This window comes from Eurypyga helias, unplaced genomic scaffold (genome assembly GCF_000690775.1).
Source record: "Eurypyga helias isolate BGI_N326 unplaced genomic scaffold, ASM69077v1 scaffold13188, whole genome shotgun sequence".
NCBI lineage: Eukaryota > Metazoa > Chordata > Aves > Eurypygiformes > Eurypygidae > Eurypyga > Eurypyga helias.
In genome coordinates this window covers 31,296-38,698 of record NW_010268954.1, presented here as the reverse complement: position 1 = coordinate 38,698, position 7,403 = coordinate 31,296, and the positions used below count along the sequence as shown (strand labels likewise).

Below are 7,403 nucleotides of genomic sequence, written 5' to 3'. Positions count from 1 at the left end.
GGACAGACTAGACAAATGCCTGTTAGAAAAAGCTTGCCCACTTTTTCTATCTAGGTGTGCTGGACCACAACACTAGGTCAGTGGTCCAATAAAAGTGGTGCCCTATCCCCTTGCCCACCTCTTTTCCTTACCTCACCATGGAAGCTGCAAGTATGCTTGTGATCTCAGTCAGGAAGGACCCAGGTGTTGTTAATTTTTCTGTGGGCCAACTTTGTTCATTGCCTCTCTGCCTCCAAGGAGAGCCTGGCTCTCTCTTCTCCATATCCCCCTTGGGTTGTTGTAGACAACAATAATGTATCTCTTTAGCCTGATTTTCTGCAGTCTGGATGAGCCCAGCTCTCAACCTCTCTTTGTATGTCTTGCACTCCACCACCATCTTGCAGAAATCTTTCTTGGGATAGGGGCAAAAGTCAAAAGTGCCTGATGGAGGGGAATGATGGTTTCCCTGGTAGCTTCACTCTAGATAATGCAAACCCGATGGTTTCATGAGAGGTCTTCCAGGCTTTCATTCTGTGACCCTGATGTGAAGAAACTGTGGCCAGCTCTTCTGTCCCAGCACATCATGCCGGCACATATGGAGACATTTGAGAGCTGTACACTACTAAATATGGGCTTCTCTGGCTGACTAGACATGAACAAAGATGTATGTATGTGTTCCCTATTAAATGATGAATGGTGAGCTCTCCCTAGCCTATGTGACTGGAATTGTGCTTATGGCAGATAACCGTGGACACATGCCATGGTGGACATATGTGGGACAGGCATTGGACCTCAGAGAAGAGGGAGTAGCAAGCAGACTAGCCTAGTGAATAATCCTACTGGAAACCTTTCTTTGCTCACATCTGAAGGGCCTCCATGTGAGGTGGCAGCAGAGATGAGGGTCACCTGGATTAAATGTTCTGGAAGTTTGGATCTGAGCTGTGCTGCTTCTGATGAATTGCCCAGGATACAGGGGTCATTGCAGCTGCTGCAAAAGTTAGCTTCCTCAAATGAGGATGGAGACCAAAATAACTGAGTTTAACTCCTTTTCACCCAGCAGATCTAGACCTGCAAGTTCTCCAGATCTTAAAAGAAGCTGAGGTCCCAAAGACCTGCTTAATGTATGACTCTGGATGATCCCAGCGCTCCTGAGTCTCAGCACCACTCACTACACAAGTCAGAGGCATCAAACCAGTGGTGCATTTGAGAGTCTGAAATCACTTGCTCACATTTGGCCAGAACATGGCAGCAGCTATGAGAAATCATTGACCCTCTGTTAAGTCACCTGAAAGGGCAGCTCTCTACACTTAGCAAATGTCACAGTGTAAAGAGATTGGATAAATTGCAATATATATCTCCAAACAACCAGGGTCGTTAAGGTTTCTTACATATATCAGTATAGAAAGGGGCTAGGCTAAAGTCACTGAACACCTCAATATTCCTTAAGTGAGCTATTATATTTAAAAGCATATAAAACCATGGTATTATATTGTATGTTAACCAGCAGTGGCTACTCACTACCTAGTGAATTCAACATTCCTCTGCCCTGCGGCTTTGTTTGCTCAGGCTGGTTCCATGTAGAGCATGGACAATATGTTCTTTCTAGCACACATGAGGACTTTCAGAGCAAACAATAGACACAGGCTTGCAGTGAAAATCTCCAGGTAGCCCCTGCCTTTTGCTCAGGCACGGCTTGATGCCAGGAATAATTGTCCTGACAGTGCAAGATGTTCCCAGATGTGTTCTGAAAATAATGGAGGGGGGATTGGCACCACTGAAGTAATCTTTTTTATGTGAGGGTGTGGAACAACAGAAGGCCTGGGGTAAAAATATGGAGAGGATGTTTTTGTCCGTTCCTGACATTATTCAAATAGAAAGAAGGCAAAACAATTTTGCATGGTAAGTCCTTCTTCTGAATAGTATAAATAACACAGATGCCCTTCCCAAAGCCCGGACTCATACCATCAACCTTTAAGCACCTGACAGAAGTGTGTTAAAGAAGCTGGCTGGTGACGTTCAGTCCCTTCTAGGTGGGGTCAATTGTTTTCTGAGATGTTCCTGTCTCCCTCCATTGAGATTATAAAGACCTAAGATAAATTTTCTCCTTTCTTAATCATTGCAGTGAAGTGCCTTTTGTTAGGTGTTATGAACCTGAAACTCTTGTCTTTCCCTTCTTGTTAAAAACACTGGGCAACAACAAATACTTACCCTCTGCAGTGGCAGGAATCATTACAATAAAGAGATGTGGTACTGACACAAAGAAAATATCCTGGGCTGTGTAGTCATACTTAGCTATACTTAGTGTTATAAGCACACAAGTCAAAAAGCACAGTAATAAAGCAATTAATATATTGTAAATTATAGCCATGATTCTGAAACTTGTGTTTATTATAAGGAATCCTATTTCTTAAAATGAACTACTTGAGTTTTATTTAATAATCTATTTTAACTCTTACTCAATTCACTGTAGCCAATTGCAAATGCAGCTTTTCATACCTGCCCTGTGAATCTCATTATTGCCAGTAAGTCAGGAATAAACTTGGGAATAAGAAGAAATTATAGTTTTGGAAAGGAAAAACAGGATGTTGCATCCTTTTTTTCGGAACACACCAGTTATTCTGCTACAGAGAATTTAATACATTTACCAACTGTCCTCAGTTTTGTTTCACAAAATTTCTGAATATTACTATTTCAAAAGAGCACTTTGAGCTCTATAGTGGGTAGTTATGTATTTGCAGTGTATGTGTGAAGACTAAAAGATTTCTTAAGCCAAGACCTTCTGCTCTTTCTCCAGCAAATTGCCTCAAGAAATGAATGGACTATTGAATTTGTCAGTGAGTCTTTCTTTTTTTTTTTTTCACTCTTTTCTGACACATGGAGTGTTGTTTGCCTAAGGTCTGGCCATGTCTCACCTAATGGCAGCATTCCTGGCATCAGTAGTTTTGAGGGCATCTTTAATATCTCTCACCCCCAGATGAGCTGGAGAGTGCTCCATAGGCACTGAGACGACTATCAAAGCTTGTAATATGATAACACAAATTAACAGAGAAAGAAGAGATTTATTTAGCAGCCTAGGGGGAGGGCAGGGTTGGGGGGGTGGGATGCATTTTGTCAGAAGTAGTACACTTGGCCCTTCTTCAGATGCAGGAGAAGCTACTCTGTCTGCAGAGTTTCTGTGGCAGAGAGATGTCTCAAAGAAAGCTAGTGCCAGCTACAAACAAGCACGAGTGTGATGAATATCACAAGGTTGTGCTTTCTTTTGTTCTCTGTTTCCAATATTGTAATCGAGAATTTAATCTCATTCTTTGACAGAAAATAAAATTTATTTTCATCTTTAAACTGTTGCACTATCTCAAGTAATCTTAGCAAATACGAAGTTTTCTTTAGAAATACTGAAATCAAACACATCCATATTAAAGACAAGACAGAAGGACCTCTGCCATCATAGGGTCAGTGTGTCTCCTTTCACTTGGCAGATTGGATACCAACATTTGCTTTGCTGAGAGAAGTCTTTCCTGATGAAAATTAAGCAGTGCTTCTCTAGTTAGGGATAGACAGAACTGGCAGTGTCAAGAAACCCCACGTTGATACATGTGACTCTTTCTCTGCAGATAAAATTGCCTACAAGCTTGGGGACAGTTTCTGCAAGGCCCACATGCCCATACACCTTATGCTGCCTGGCATCTCTGGGGCATCAGGTGCTGGGGCAGGGGCATTGCTGAGCACCTTCAGTCCTGACTACTCCATCCCTCCATGCACTGAGGAAAGTACCCTGGTGTGGCTACTGAGAGAATCCTGACACTCTGCCTAGGCTCAATGGGTATTGGCATAGACATTGATGCCTGTGGTATTTGAAAATGAAATTATCTCTAATCTTGATTATTATTTTTTAATCAGGTTCAAAAATGTATCAGAAGTCATTTTCACAGCTGTTGTTGATTTGTTAGTACATCTATCCCCAAATCTCCCTGCTGTTTGTTTTATGGTTTGCAATCTTATTTTCATTTGTTTAAAGAAATGTTTTTCTCTCCCCTGTCGTTACATGAGACATCCATATGAACAACAGCACAATGAAGAAACTGCCTCTACCCACAGTCCTGTCAAGTGTGCAAAGCAAACAGAGCAGGACTGCCTTCCCCCGCCCCTCCTGCAGCTCTGCTTCTCTCACCCTAGCAGGGGCATAGAACAGCTTGGTGCCAAACAGTGATTCTCTCAGGTAAATGAGGACTGCTTCAGTTCTTTAAGGACACCTATTCTGTGTCATATGCTTTAGAGGGAGAGCCTGTTTCCCTCATTAGACCAGCTGATGCAATGGAAAACATTGGCAGCTTTCAGACTCAAAATTCCTTCAACCAGTTTAAGTCAAAAAGTTTGTTCATTTTTCCAACTATGTGATAGGTTTAAAGCAAGATAGGACCTCTTGCACCTCTTAATCTGTGGACTGTACTACTTTTGGCATCATATAGCATGACAGACCTTACAATCAGTTGTGCTTTCATGGGAATGCAGAAGCGAGAGAGACAGCTTATTTTTGTTAAAATATTTGTCTGAGTCTATATTAAAACAAGGATTTTTTTTGAGGTGTGAGGGACCATGAAAGGGCCCACCACAGCCAGTGCTGGCAACAAGCAGGCAGAAGCCTTGCTCATGGCAGAGCAGGGTTGGGTTCCCGCAGGTTGTCACCCGGCCCGAGCTAAAGCGGTCTGAAGTGCTCCACGGGAAACTCTAAGTATTAAAAATTACATCCCCTCACTTTCCTTCCTGCCTTCACAGTCAGGCCAGTCTGAGGGCTTTAATCACAAAGCCTACACAGGAGGGAGGACTGGAGGGTTGTTTGGTTTTGTTAAGTATGGTCATGATGTGATTGGATAGAAGGCTGTACATTCTACAGTATTACCAGCACATCACCGTTAATTAAATACTTCTCCACAGGTCTGTATTGCTGTTTACTGAATAACATTTGTCACTTAACATATACCCCCGCAACTGCAATGATGGTAAATATTTCAACTGGGAAACTAAGGCACAGGTCAACCTGCCTATTCAAAAGCACCCACTTCCGACCAAGTCCTGCCGCGCAACACCGCACTGCAATTGCAAGGTGTAGCTCTGCAGTCACAGACATAACAGCAATCTGGTAACCCTTAGCTATTTCTCTTAGGTTCTATTTTCCAAGTTTATTACTATTGTGTTACTGCAAGTTTAATGCACATGCATCATTCCAAAAATCAAGGGAAAGCCTGATCAAGCCTGGGTGAAGCATTCTGTGGATATGCATTTTGTAATAGTGCTAAGCTCAGAGAGCAAATAGCTCTGGTAACGGAGATGTTTGCCCTCAGTGTGCTCCAATAAACTGATTTACCTTTCTTCTTTTTTTTTTCTCTTTTTTTAAAAAAGAGCTGACGCAAGTTTGTCAAAGGGAGTTGTTGGGGTGTAGCAGCTGTTGATTGGTTCATCTGATACACTCCCATTTGTCTTTAAATCACTGTCCAACTGCTCTAGGTTGCACATGAGCAAACTTTTAGTACAGGTGCAACTCCTAAAAGATACAACCTGTTTAGCAAGTGAGCAAGAGAACCTGCTTAACTCAGAGGTAAACCTAAAACTTTTTTTCTTCAAATGTTGGATCAATGTATGTTAGACACTGGCCACATCTTTAAAAATTGAGAATTAGAAATGTAATTAATCTGTAAATATAAGTGTAATTTAAAGGATGGGCTTCTTAAGATTTACTGACATGGTAATTTATGTTGGCAAATATCTTTGGTATTTTTTGTATTTTTTTCAGGAATGAAATTCAGTCCTCTTTTTTTTTTTTTTTATGACAGCAAATCAAAATCTAAGCAACCAGAGAAGCAGTAAAATACGTTTAAATTGACCAGTCAATTACGAAATTAATGTTTGCTTTCCTTTGCAGCCTGAGCTAACTTCTGATAATATTTTTAAGGCACTTGATTTACTTAGTTTGGTAAATAAATGAATTTGTGAAGTCATCTTTGCAATTTAATTGTTTATTTCACAGTGAAAACAGTTATTTCATTTTGAAATAGTTGTGCAGAGAGTAAGATTATAAAGTCACTATCATGAAGATGAAGTATCTAGCAAAATTTACTAAATCAGATAACATGACGGAGCTTATAAATCTTGATACTGCAAAACCCATGGAAATGTTAGTCCTATCTGTGACCTGGCATTATTTGCCCAGTGGTTGTCCATTCTCTTAATGTCCTAACTGCAAATTAGACAGAAGTCAATAACATTGTGCAATCAGATGCCAAAAATTTCATCATTTTCTGAATCATTGCTGAAAAGTGTTACTTAATATATGATGTAGAACAGTACCCTATATTTGAAGAGGGAAATTGTTGTATAGGGATCAATAACTTCCCTCTAATAATAGGTGAATCTCTTTTGCAACCAGTATTTTCATTTTAATGTCAAACTTTAAGAAAAATCTTTTCTGTTCAGCTGACACATGAGGCAGTAAAATCATCGCCACACTGAAGCCAATTTTAAGGAACGCTGTATGTAAACATAAAGGGAAAACATTGATTTTAACTAAAGGAAAGGAAAAAGAAGTGGAGAGTTTTTTGTCCACTTCCAAGCTTACCAAAGTCTTCTGTAGGGCAAGGAACCCAGGCAAGTCATGACCAATTTGGATGCCTAAAACAGGGTTTAGGCACCAAATTCAGAAATCTGAAGCAGAAAGCATTAAATCCCAGGGAAGCTAAAGCACATGAACTTTGGTGGGTTTCCTCTGGTACCAGGTTCTAAGCTTCTGGCAGGGCCCAGGCCTGCCCAGCCTTGGTGTCTGTGCTCTGACATGCCACCACTGCCCTGGTGGCTGGCCATCCCCTAGGAGCAGCAGTCCAGCCCGAACCCCTACAGGGGTGCAACTGAGCACCCATCTACCAGCCTTGATGGTGAGCTTCATCATGGTATAGTGTGCAGCTGTGGCCAGCATTTTATTTTTAACAGAGCCAGCTGGTGTGTACCCCTTTACTAAATAGTGTCTCACAGCGACACAAGAGGCGTGGGGCTATCCCATTTCTCCCCAGGTGAAGGGGTTCTACATTGCTCGTGGGGAGCATGCACTGCCAGTACCTCGATGTCCTCCCAAAACCTTCAGTACCTGCAGCATTAGAAAACTGAAGATATGGATTTCTACCAACTAAAGTCCAGTTCTGCCAAGTTCTGCTGAAGTTCAAAGACACCGTTGGTTTTATTTACAGTTATTTGTGTTTGAAGGATTCAAATCTGATACCAAGCCTGTTTCATGGGTCTCATCCTGCCCACATTTATGCCAATGGCTTTCAGCTCGTGGTTTGCAGATGTCTTGAGCTCTACCAACTGCTCCCTAAGAAGTGACAACCACAAGAAACCAGGTTCTCAACAGATTTCTTTTTGCCACCTGAGGTTTTGCA

The 7,403-nt window shown here is 41.5% G+C and overlaps 1 protein-coding gene across 1 annotated transcript in view; it reads left to right on the top strand.

Annotated features, from left to right (window-relative positions):
• Positions 1-5,499: 5,499 nt before the first annotated feature.
• The window catches only part of SLC38A4 (solute carrier family 38, member 4), a 21,823-nt gene continuing 19,919 nt past the window's right edge, over positions 5,500-7,403 (top strand). Inside the window, exon 1 of the mRNA XM_010157925.1 lies at positions 5,500-5,572. The gene's annotated coding sequence lies outside the window, so the exon portion shown is untranslated. The remainder of the gene's footprint in view (positions 5,573-7,403) is intronic.